This window comes from Diuraphis noxia, unplaced genomic scaffold, assembly GCF_037042655.1.
Source record: "Diuraphis noxia isolate RWA-SAM2 unplaced genomic scaffold, SU_Dnox_SAM2 contig0003, whole genome shotgun sequence".
Taxonomy (NCBI): Eukaryota; Metazoa; Arthropoda; class Insecta; order Hemiptera; family Aphididae; genus Diuraphis; species Diuraphis noxia.
Window position 1 is genome coordinate 29548090 of NW_028301713.1, and position 12747 is coordinate 29560836.

General features: G+C 26.6%; 1 protein-coding gene across 5 annotated transcripts in view; it reads right to left on the minus strand.

The window, feature by feature from the left end:
• The window catches only part of LOC107167445 (pyrokinin-1 receptor-like), a 66438-nt gene that overhangs the window by 26750 nt on the left and 26941 nt on the right, over window positions 1-12747 (minus strand). For all 5 annotated transcript variants that reach the window (XM_015516483.2, XM_015516484.2, XM_089223112.1 and 2 more), the window contains one exon: window positions 12370-12648. The gene's annotated coding sequence lies outside the window, so the exon portion shown is untranslated. The remainder of the gene's footprint in view (window positions 1-12369; window positions 12649-12747) is intronic.

The window sequence follows — 12747 nt, forward strand, 5'->3', positions numbered from 1 at the left end:
TTGTATTAGTATTAGTATTAGTATTAGTATTGGAGAAAATGTTGTGTTAATGTAAAATATGTATCTCTATCTACGGTTATAGTACTTTTATATAACCTATTTTCACTTTAAACAGTTATTATATGTAATTTTTTAAAGTCAAATGTTGATTTGTGGGTACTTATATAAATAAGTTAGGTTATAAATTCAACTGTGAAAAAAAATATAAAATAATAGCTAATTAAAAAATATTATTTAGGATTGATTTTATATTTGCAAATACATTAAACTTTTAATTATTATTAATCACAATATAAAAACCCTTTTGAATAGTAAATTTTTTTTGTGATTATTATATTTTGTTGAGATTTTTTTAACATTTATTAGAATATATACAATTTTAATAGTAGTTACAATAAGCATATGAGCGGAAATGTACAGTTGACTGTGAAATCGTGAGGGGGTAGCTACTCAGCATTAATACTCGTTTTTTCTGAATTAAATTTATTTTTGCTACCTGTCGAAAATATTTGATAATAATCTATTTTCACATTTACATCATATTCTCTATTTGAGGGCATTGACTCGATAACGTATGTTTATGGTCACTTAGATAAAATTGTCACTTGACAATGATAATGGATAATAATTGTCTATTGAGAAACCCTAAAAATTAAATAAAAAAAAAACAAACAATGTACCATAAATTTAATGAATGTTCTGAAAGGGCATTTTTTGTATTTTTTTATTAACATTGAATGATAGAAAGATAGTAAAGTAAATCATTTTATATTCTATAATAAAAACTAACACAACGATAAAAGACTAAAACCAAAATCATAATTATAGTTTTAATATAAAAAATGTGAGCAATTAGACAATTCTTCATTCCGTATTAAAGCTTTGATGTTTTTCTGCGTATAAATATTAATATATTATCACTAGGCATTAATATAATATTATTTAGCGCATTCCTACTGGATTAGATTTTTTTGAATAACACTAACTGAGTATTAAAACTTATGGAAAATTGTCTGTTCATCATTTGAAACAATTGCTACTTTAAAGAAATGCTATAGGATATAAATAAACCAAAACTGAATCGATTTTGTGCTAGACTTGGTATAATCATAATTATAATTTCAACACAGTAGCTTAGTACAACATTTAAATTTTTTGTTTTGTTAAATAATAAATCGATTTCGGGTTGCATAAATATTGATTAATTTTGTGGTTCATTTAAACAATTTTACTAAATCATGTTTAAGCACACTTTTGATTAATTTCATATTTTGGATACCACTATTTTGGATACCGGATTTAGATTGATTTATTTTTTCTGAACAACTTAGATCTTTACAGTGTGCTGATATCTTCAAAATTGCCATTTTTATGACGGTCGAGAGTTTTAAATTAGTTAATTCGTAAATGTGGCATTTTTCAATGCTGTTGGTCAGATCATAATCTTTATTGGACAAATGATTCAAACTTTCAGTATGTGCAGGGAACGAATGTCTGGTGTGGGCTTTTATGAGGTAGAATATTAGGTCCTTACTTTTATAGTTTTATGACGGTACTCTGACAGGTAGGAGGTAACTAGACTTTTTGTCGAACACTACCAACATTCTTGGATGAATTCAACTTAGATATACACATGTATTTATTTTTCCAACAAGATGGGGCACCCGCCCATAATGCAATAATTGTCCGAGAATACCTTAACCAAACTTTTGGTCATAAATGGATGGGGACACATGATCCAGTACAATGGCTTCCTAGATCACCTGATATAACTGCACCATTAGATTATTTTTTATGGAGATATTTAAAAACAGTAGTTTATGCTAATCCACCAATTGATCTTGAAGATTTGAAAAACAGAATGATCATTGCGTGTAGTGAACTCACCGAAGATCAAATAGTAACAGCTACACAGAGAGAACTACTGCAACGAAAGGAAGCATGTATTGAAAATAATGACAATAGCTTTGAACAGTTCATTGAATGAATTGTAATGATATTTTTTTAATAATACATTTTGATAATAGTAATAACAAATACATCTTGTAGTTTTAATAAAATAATTATTATGATATCTAATGTGTAATAATTAAGACAGAACGTTGAAAAATGCGATATTTACGAATTAACTAATTTAAAACTTTCGACAGTCATAAAAATGGCAATTTTGAAGATATCAGCACACTGTAATGATCAAAGTTGTTCAAAAAAAATAAAGCAATCTAAATCCGGTATCCAAAATAGTGGTTCCAATTCAAGAAATTTTTATATTACTGCGCATGCGCCGATAAAAAATAATTAAAAATTATAAATTATAATTATATATTTTATATTTATATTTATAATTTTTAATTTATCATAAGACCTGTATGCAGTATAAAAACTCCTAATCAAATTATTCGAAGTATTTGATGTTACCTATAAATTTGAACACACCGTATATATATTTATTTTAAACAATATGATTTGATAGTTTTTGACATATTACAATGTTGGATATGAAATTTTTTATAAGTTAGTAAATACTTAAGTATAATTATATTTTTTACTGACTATACTACTTAAAACCTTACATCATATATAATATGTTACGGTCAATGACGAAAATTGAACATTTACCTACGTCATTAACCGGGCATTAACGTAATAAGCCAAGTCGCTAGGTTACTTTTGTAAACTACCGGTCAATGACATCGGTTTCCAAGATAATTGTTTATTGTTGTAAATGACTGAAAATACACATAATTTTATTTTACAATTATTTATTATGTATATATTTTTTAAATATTAATTATATAATATAATATTAGTTATTGGTTATTGTTAGTTATTAATTATTTATTTTCGAAAGGCATGCTGTTATGACATTTTCAATATCTACATCCATACTTAATATTTTACGTAAATAAAAAGTAAATATTTAAAAACTAAATGAAACGTGTATTGGCGAACTGCGAAATTTTGAATAGGTAAACTATTGAACTGCGAATCAAGCATGTCAAACCAAACGATACTAAAATAGCTCAAATACGATATAGAAAAAAAATCGATTAAATAATTAATCATCTACCTTTGATAATTTGTTAGATAATCACGGTAATTATACAATTTACAACAATGTCCAACAGGAGTTGGGGATTGACGTTAATAGTTAAATAATACTTACATCATTTACGTAAATTTGTATTTTACAAGGTCATTTTCGACATTGACTAGGATTTAATAATGTAAACATCATCATTTTCGTCATCGACCGTAACATATATATAATTTTACTACTTACAGCAGCTTATATTATTTTCATTTACGATGAATTAATTCCTTTTCGTCTCTACCACAGTGAGTTAACTGTCCTCCTTATTTTACCCATTGAACTCTGAAATAGATTTCCCCATTCCTCTACAAACAAATATTTCTATCATATCAAATATCCTCGCATCAACCGACATTTACTAAAATCATAATTCGTTTAGTTTGTTGACTGACCATTTGCTATTAATTTTTAGAAGTGTAAACAATTTAGATAAAATACAATATTTTATAACCAACTTTGATAAAATGTTATAAAATATTTATCTTTTATGATTAATGAATATATATTGTTTTGAAGTATTATTCGATATTACTGTCAATAACCTTTTTTCCTGATATTAATATTTTGAAATTTAATTTTAGAAAGTACTTATCCTATACAGTATAACAGAACCATAGCTGATTCAATTCATACTAGTTTTTTGATTACTTTAAATAAAAATATATGAGCTGAAATTGTTGTTTTTCTGTTTCTTAAAAATCCGAAATGACTATAATCAATTATAATTTATAACACCTAATTTATGAGTAGTATTTTGGTAAAAATTGAATTAATGTTCAGACAATAAACGGATGGAAAATATGTATAAGTATATTTTGTGTTTATAGTTGAGCATACTATATATGACAAACTTGATAGAATATCTAAATCTTAAATTTTGCAGTTATATTTGTACAATACCATAGTATCAAAAGTGGACCAAAAGTCTAATAAACTTATATCATCTTTTAGCAATTTTGAATACTCTATTATTTGTCGTTGAGTTGTTATTATAGTTGTTATTAGTAGATGTCGTACCTACCGAATAGGGACAAATGGATGTGAAGAAAATTGGAAGCAAAAAAGGTAGGTATAACTATTCATTTTTTTTTTTTTATATTATGTTTTAATTTGTATTGATTATTTTATTATTATTATTTTTTTATGTTCAGTCTCACTCACATCCAAACTATCCGGCTATGTTCATTTGTCTTAGATCGCGTACTTACATAAAAAAACATGTGACGCATGCAATGTCATTTCCCAAATATGGTAAAAATTAATCTTTTAATTAATACCTAATTTGTAGTTTTGAAAATAAAACCATTATCTACGTTAATGTACGGACAGCCAGATTCGGAACGAAAAAGCAAACAATTTTATTGAAATGTTCATATCCATCTAGTGGTGAAATTAAGTTAAATAGCTGAAAAAATAATGACTTCAAATTTTATTGTTGTGTGGAGTGATAACCATTTATATCATGTTATGGCACCAACAATTTTATACTTCAAACAATTATATCAATTAACAGGAGTAAATTAAAAATATAATAAATAAAACACCTCGTTGTAAAACATTTTGTCAAAATTATTTTAAAACTATGTGAAAGTTTTTAAGTAGGATACTTATTGAAATATAAAATAACTTATTGTTTACACAATACATAACATGCATATTACTTATTGATCTTTTTACTTATTATAAATTTATAATTTACTTATACGACTAAAAACAACATCAGTGAAAGCCAACCTACCCACATATGAAATTCTGCCAAATACAATAAATTAATATAATATTAGCTTAGTTCACTCATAAAATGTATGAATTTTATTGTGAGTGTGCTTACTTAAAGCACTGATTATTTCCATGTTAGTCGCAGGTTAACAATTTTTTTGTAAACCGACATTACAAATTTTACTTCGAATATTGAAAAATTGATTAAAGAAAATTTTTTATTAAGATGAAGATATATTCTAATTTATTATTAAATATTAAAATTAATTTTTTTTTATTTATTGAGATGATGGAAGTTTATAAACCATGTAAAACATATTTTTTAAATTCGGAGTACCTAAAAAAATCTAATCTAGGAACCATTGCTAGATTTTTCAGTAAATTTATTTTACTTTTATGACCCGATGGAGTGATACTTAAAAGTTTACTTCACTATTTGTGACTGACGCGCAACTCCATACATAGGTAAAAGGGTAAAATACTTAAAGTTTCTATTAGATTTGGATATAGATTTATTAGGCTTAACAGGCAAAAATAAAGTAGACCTACAATTTGCAGTGAGAAATAATATTTAGATAGATTAGTCCGTCTTTAGTTATAATGAAATACGACGAATTTTGGGTATCAAAGTTTATACCAGTTTACGCTATTTACCTGTGTTATTACATATTCACTGTTGATTTATTATGAATCTTTGTAAAATATATTTTGAATGAGAGAAATATCACTCGGGTCTTTGTGCAAGTATTGAGTATCAACGATAATATCGTATTTTAGATGCTTGATGTTCCAGAAATGATATAAATAAAATTGTATTATTCGATGCATAGTGGTCGTATATATGCACAAATGTTCATTTAGTTCATGTTGTTTCACAATATTTGGTTCATTCTTAACTATATGGTTAACTTTATGGGAAAGTTTAATTTGAATAATTGTTTATTTATTTTCCCATGATTCTAATATTTGTTTATAACAGGTAACAAGTTTTGGAAAAACAATAAAAAGTCGAAGATGAAGTTATAAATATTTTCCAAGAACTATTAAAAAGTTTATGAGTAGGTACCCTTATAAGGCTGGAAAATTACTTATAAAAGTTTCTTTTTTCAATCCTTTGATGTGTGACACCAATAGTGTACTAGGCACTAGCTAAGCTATATGAGCTATAACATACATGGCTATATGTTATATTCTATGTATATATAGGAACTGGGGCACCTAAGGTTAGATCTCTAAGAAAAAAATGCTATTTATGTTTAAATTCATTTTAACTAGTAATGTTCTGTTAATTTATTAGTAATAAATTATTACTGTTGAAGTTAAAATATTTTTGTTAACGGTTAAAAACTCGAGACTCCTAGAGTTATTTGCAGTTTTATGCAAGATTCTGTTAATGAGGATACTTTTTTTTTATATCTGTTAATAATAATACAAAAATTATTTATTTATTTAATTTTGTTAATGGACGTATGCTCCATATAGGTGCAATTCAATAATACAGAAAAAAAAGTGCTGAAATAGTAATATAACAACAATAATGATTGGTAAAATTTAAGCTTTTATTTAGTCATAATTTTACAGTGACGAAATGAAAAAAAAAACAATTATTACTCGACAGGGTTACAAAATGAGGTAAGCCACATCATGTGGTAAATTTGGTAGTTACGTGTGTATTTTGTGGCTTGTAACAGGAATGCAGATGGAGCAAAGTTTCGGAATAAGCGTGAAGGGATTCTGAAACTTACTTCTGAGCCAATAATTCAAAACTCAATGAAAAATAATGAGTATGTGAACTCTTTTTTTGTTTGGTTAATTTATGCACGTCATAAAAATTTAAAATAAATAATCGATAAGATATATTATATTATATATAAAAAACTTTTGTACCTACTAGTTTTACAATATCGTATTCAACCGATTTCAATAAATCATTAAAGTCAAAAAGGAAAGATAAAAACAAAATGTCCAAGGTCGTTGAGTTGTATCAAAGGTAAACTGCGAAATCTTTAATCTTCATATTTTCGTCAAACAGTCATCTGCTATAGTGTGTTTTACATGCTTAAAAAACAGCAGCTGAAGACTGAAACAACAATAACACTGTCTTTTATACAATTCATGTACATTTGTTACCTACGGCTACGATGGCAACCATACAGATGTCCGTTTTCATTTTCATGTTCAAACTCTACAACGCAACTCGGTACATCATCATGCAATTTATATACGTATTATACCAAATTCTATGTTAAGGTTTACTTAAAAATAACGGTTAGAATTGCGCATCAAACGTTTTCCTCAAGAAATTACGATTAAACGAAAATTCCCAATTTTGTTGAACATTCATAGCACTATCCACCAACCAGGGCAAGGCTTGATTACAATAAGATTCCTATAACGATATTAATCTTATTCAAACCATTGTTATAATATACTATGGCACTATGCTATAGTGTATGGTACATCGAATAAAGTTTTTTACTGTTCATCTATAGGCCCAGAGCCCAGGGGTATCTGTATTATGAAATCCATACGATGATTACTGATACTATTTACATTTTCAAAGAATTCGTCAAATATATACTAGCCTAACCTATATACTTATATATGTATATATATATATATATATATAAGTATTGTATGTTGATTCAAGAATATTGTCCCGCGGTTGTACATTACAAACCTGTTTATTATTTAAAGTTCACCAAACTAAAATATTCTTCTTGTTTCCTTCGCATTCTCTCCCAACTATTTTGGGTCGACAACCCGGGTCCTCAATTTGCGCTTTCTACGATTCTTAGCATCTTTCTCACAAATACCAGTCATTCTCATATCACACTCTATAATTTCAAACCATCTATTTTTTAATCTTCCTCTTCCTCTTTTTCCATCTCCATTCATGATCTTTGTCACTGAAACTGCTTCAGTTTTTTCTCTTCTTAAAACATGTCCTAGCCATCTCAACCTATTCTTGCACGCAATTTGTCAACTTTTGAAGCCACTCCTATACTACCTCTTGTATACTCATTTCTTATTCTGTCCTCTCTCCTCACTCCACTCATCAAAAAAAGTTCATCAAACCAAAATATGAATTGTAAATAATCAATAATTTTTATAAAGCTCATGCCATATGCTGAGATTATTAATATTGATTATTATTAAAGTTAAAATATTGATGACCTAAAAACACATAAAAATTCCCTAAAAAAATATGAAAAATGACCTAAAAAAAGTGCAAAAATATCCTAAAAACTTGTCAATGACAATTTAATCTTGTTTATAACTGTTATTAATACGATATAATTATTCGTAAATTTTCATCTTAAAATTAACGTTAAATATTTAACATATTACTAGTAAAGGTATTAAAGTTTAAAAATTGATAAGCCGATTTCACATTATTACAATATTTAGTTTGCTTTTTCTCGTATGCATTATTTTATGTATGCGAAAGCAAATCGTACAAATCTGAAGTGTTACAATGTCACTATTGTCATTCATTCAAATGCTTATATGTTCGACCGACAAGAAACCAATAAGTTCGTGCCGTCCTTATTATTACATGCGAGGCCAACAAGAAACCAATAAGTTCGTGTCGTCCTTATTACATGCGAGTTTTTGAATGGTCTTGAACATAAATTGCGTTTTATCAAATATTTTACGAAAGCAAAATAATTGGATTAAAGAAAAATGTTTAATGTGTGAACACAGCTTATGTTAGTATAATATTTGAGCGCACTTTAGTGTTCCAGGCCAAGTCCCAGCAATGCCAGTGTATTTTTACACGAATCAATCCACCCAGTTTTTTTAACACATAAACTTTTTAAATTTAAAACACAGATTAATTTCGAGTAGCTTAGGATGTTGTAAAAAAATGAGCCATTAATATTGTGCCATTCAAAAATGGAAGAATTTCAAAATATGCAATATTGTTATTGACTCACTCACTCACTCATCAAAATTATAAGACACTTCCCATATAGGTAAAAAGTGAAATTTAGCACAAAGGTAGATTTTAAAGTGTAACTAAATGAAGAAATCTAAAAATTGAAATTTTTTTAAAACTTATGTGGCTTTAGAGAGAGTGTATTTCTAAACATATGAAGTGGCGCGCTTAGCACGCATAAACGTTTCTTTTCAAACATAAATACAATATGGTAATACAAAATTGTTTGTAGTTGACTTATATATATTTAAAAAACACAACAATGTTTTCGTAAATTTATTTTATTCTAATACAAAATATAATATAATTATTCAAATACAGAATATTGTAATAATATTCGTTGGTTTAAGCCGTTTAAGGACGATAATTTTACGTGATAACGTCATAAGAAAACATTGATAAAAAATTGCATATGGACTCTTATAAATTGAATGGAATTATTATCACTGAATTATCATTATTTTGTATAATACAAAGAAGAAGTTACTGAAATATTCACGACTGTATCGTAATCGCGACGCATCGTGTTGGTGTGGCTTGTGGTGAGTCACCTATGATGAGTTAACATCGAACATGTGACAGAAAAATGATCAATGCTCAAATGTACAATCTCTTAGCTCCTCAACAGAAACCCAAACGGTCTTACAAGAGAAAATCTACGACGTATAAAAAAATAAAAATAATAACACGTTGTCCACGACGCTGAAGCCCGCAAAAATAAATGATATCCCCAACAAAAACCTAACGGTGAAAAAAAGGCGAGTTCCAAACTCCCTCCCAAAAAAGTCGACCTATCAAAGTAGTGAAATCTACATTGTGGCCAAGTCTGCTATTTCTTAACTCATAACCTCACTGCACTCCTACATTAAAGAGCCACACTCCTCTTTTATTTTTATTGTTGGCCAGTTTTTGAATGAAGGCATAAAACATCATTATCGAATGATGTGGCTTAGATTTCTTCTCAAGAAATACAGCGAATCATAGTAGTGGTATCTAGGTATCTAAATTGCGGCCAAGTCTAGTAAATGCCTCATTTAGAAATTGTCCAAAAATGTAAACAATACAAATAAAAGAGGAGTGTTGCTGTTTTATGTGTAGGAGTTCGGTGAGGTTACGAATTAAAAAATAGCAGACTTGGCCACAATGTAGATTTCACTACTTTGATATGTTGACTTTTTTGGGAAGGAGTACGGAGCTTGCCTTTTTATCACCGTTAGGTTTTGTTGGGGATTATATTATACACAAAACGACATTTTATTTTAAAATAATCATAATAATGAGCAATATTCATAATGTTTGTACAAGTATAATAAATAATAATTTAATAATAATAATAATAATAATAATAATAATTTTAATAGATACTTTTCATATTTGTGTACAAACACAAATTACTAAATTAATATTAAGCTTAATATATAAACGAATACCGATATAAATAAACATTTTTAAACTAAATTCCGTATGGATTACTGGAATATATAAATATTATAAAGTGTTTAGGTTATGATTGATATTTATGTTATGGAGAACAATATTTTTATTCAAAATTAAAAATATAGCTAACAACAGCCCATAGATACACTGTTGAGGTTTCTAATAATTGTATATGAATTAAATTGAGCTTTTTAAAATATGTTTTAATAGATACTTTTTATATTTGTGTACAAACACAAATTACTAAATTAATATTAAGCTTAATATATAAACGAATACCGATATAAACAAACATTTTTAAACTGAATTCCGTATGGATTACTGAAATATATAATGGAATATATAAATATTATAAAGTGTTTAGGTTATGTTTGATATTTATGTTATGGAGAACAATATTTTTATTAAAAATTAAAAATATAGCTAACAACAGCCCATAGATACACTGTTGAGGTTTCTAATATTAAAAGGGTTGTTAAGATTGTATACATGAAAATCATAAGGTTTATACAGTATAAATCTCAATAAGGAGTTTATTATTTTAATAATATGATCTAATGTAGTCTTGGATGCATTTCTCCAAATCACAATAGCATAATTTATTATTAATAATAGACTGTTTCCAAGACGTAGAATTGTTGATGTCTTTTAAAAAATTTAGTTCATAAAAAACTTCTGTATCGTAAATTCTTCATGAATTCATGATCAATATAATAAATTATGTGAAGTCTACTTCGTGTTTTTATCAAACATCACTCCAAGGTATTTAATTAAATGAACAGTATTTTCAAGCCTGTTACATTTGAAAGAATATCCTGTCTACTTTTATATTATTTTCTAGTATACAGGCTGATCCATTTCAGTAAGTATACTAATTATCTCGAAAAACATTAAAATCTTAAAATTTTATAAAGTTCATTATAAAAATGGTTTTATTAATTCGTGATATTTTTATTATATGTATCATTGGAAAATCAAAAGTTGATAGTGGTTTCACTAATAAATATAAGGGTAATAACAATTATATATTATACAGATTTAGAAAAACATAAATTTAGAAGTTTAAAAAAAAAAATCAAAAAAAGTTAAAACTTGTTGAGATAATTAGTGTATACCCACTTAAATGGATCACTCTGTATATTAAGTTCTGGTAAATTATTTTTTGAATAGTTTTTTCTATGATGTAGGTGAGTATATCTAAACTACTTAAGGTAGAGGGATAACCCTAATCAAAATGATCGTATCATCTGAAAATTCAATTCAAATTTAAACCTAGGTAATAGATTATTATTATAATAGAAAATAGTATATATGTCGTAGCCACTTCGTGAAATTAATCCTTACATGAAAATATAACTATTTAGTGAAATGGAAACACGTTTTTTACATTTTGTGAAATTCAAAAATATTTCACGAAATGGTCACTCAAATTCATCGTGTAATTTTTTTCACAAAGTGAACTACCACTTTGTGTAATGAAATATAACATTTGACAACTTATTCTACCTTTATAAATTTAACTATAATAATTAAGTTTATTTATATCATATTAATTTATTAACTGTATGTAAACATTTTTTATTTATTAGAGCAGGAAAATGAATTGTATTTTGCTGAATAAGTTAACAAACAAAAATAATTAACCTTGTCAAAACTGTTAAAATTGTATCTAGAGGTCAGGGATTTTTAAGTTGTTCGTGTAAAACTGCTCGTAAAACCAAAAGATGTGTTTGTTTTAAAGGTAGTCTAAAATGTATAGGTAACAGTCGTTGTCACAATTCAATTTTCTGCTCTAATAAATAAAAAAAAATTTTACAATACGGTTAATAAATAAATATGATATAAATAAACTTTATTACTATATATAATTATTTAAGTTAGATTTATAAGGGTAGATTAAGTTGTTAAATGTTGTATTTCAGTACAAAAAATGGTCGTTCACTTTTTGAAAATCCCAAAGTGTAAAAAACGTGTTTTCATTTCACGAAGTGGTCATCTTTTCATATAAAGATTGATTTTACGAAGTGGTTATGAGTTTACGACATATACATTATGAAATATAAAGAATATAGTACATAACATGGACATGGACAAAATAATTTATTGAATGATTTTTACGAGTGGTAAAAATAATATCATATATTATATAGTAAATTAATCAATTATTTTAACTCACCTGTATATGTATGATTAAGTTAATTAGTTCATGCCGGGTTTTTACAAATGAATCTTTTCTCAACTATTTTAAATAGTTTATGGTAAGTGTTCAAAAACTGAGATCACTTATCTTCTTAGTTAAAATCCTTAAATTTTAACTAAAATAGTTATATTTATTTTCATTTGTTTCGTTCACCATCATTCTTGTCGTAATTCTCAACAATATAAATTATGTAAGTATGATTGACTTTTCTTCCGTGTCGATGATCTTGAAAACTGATCCTAGTTGATATAATTCCTATAAATCAATTAAAGCAGATAAATTTAATTCTTTATTTTAATTTGTTTCTAAAAATAATATTTAATAATAAATAATTGTTTAACGGTACTTAAGTTT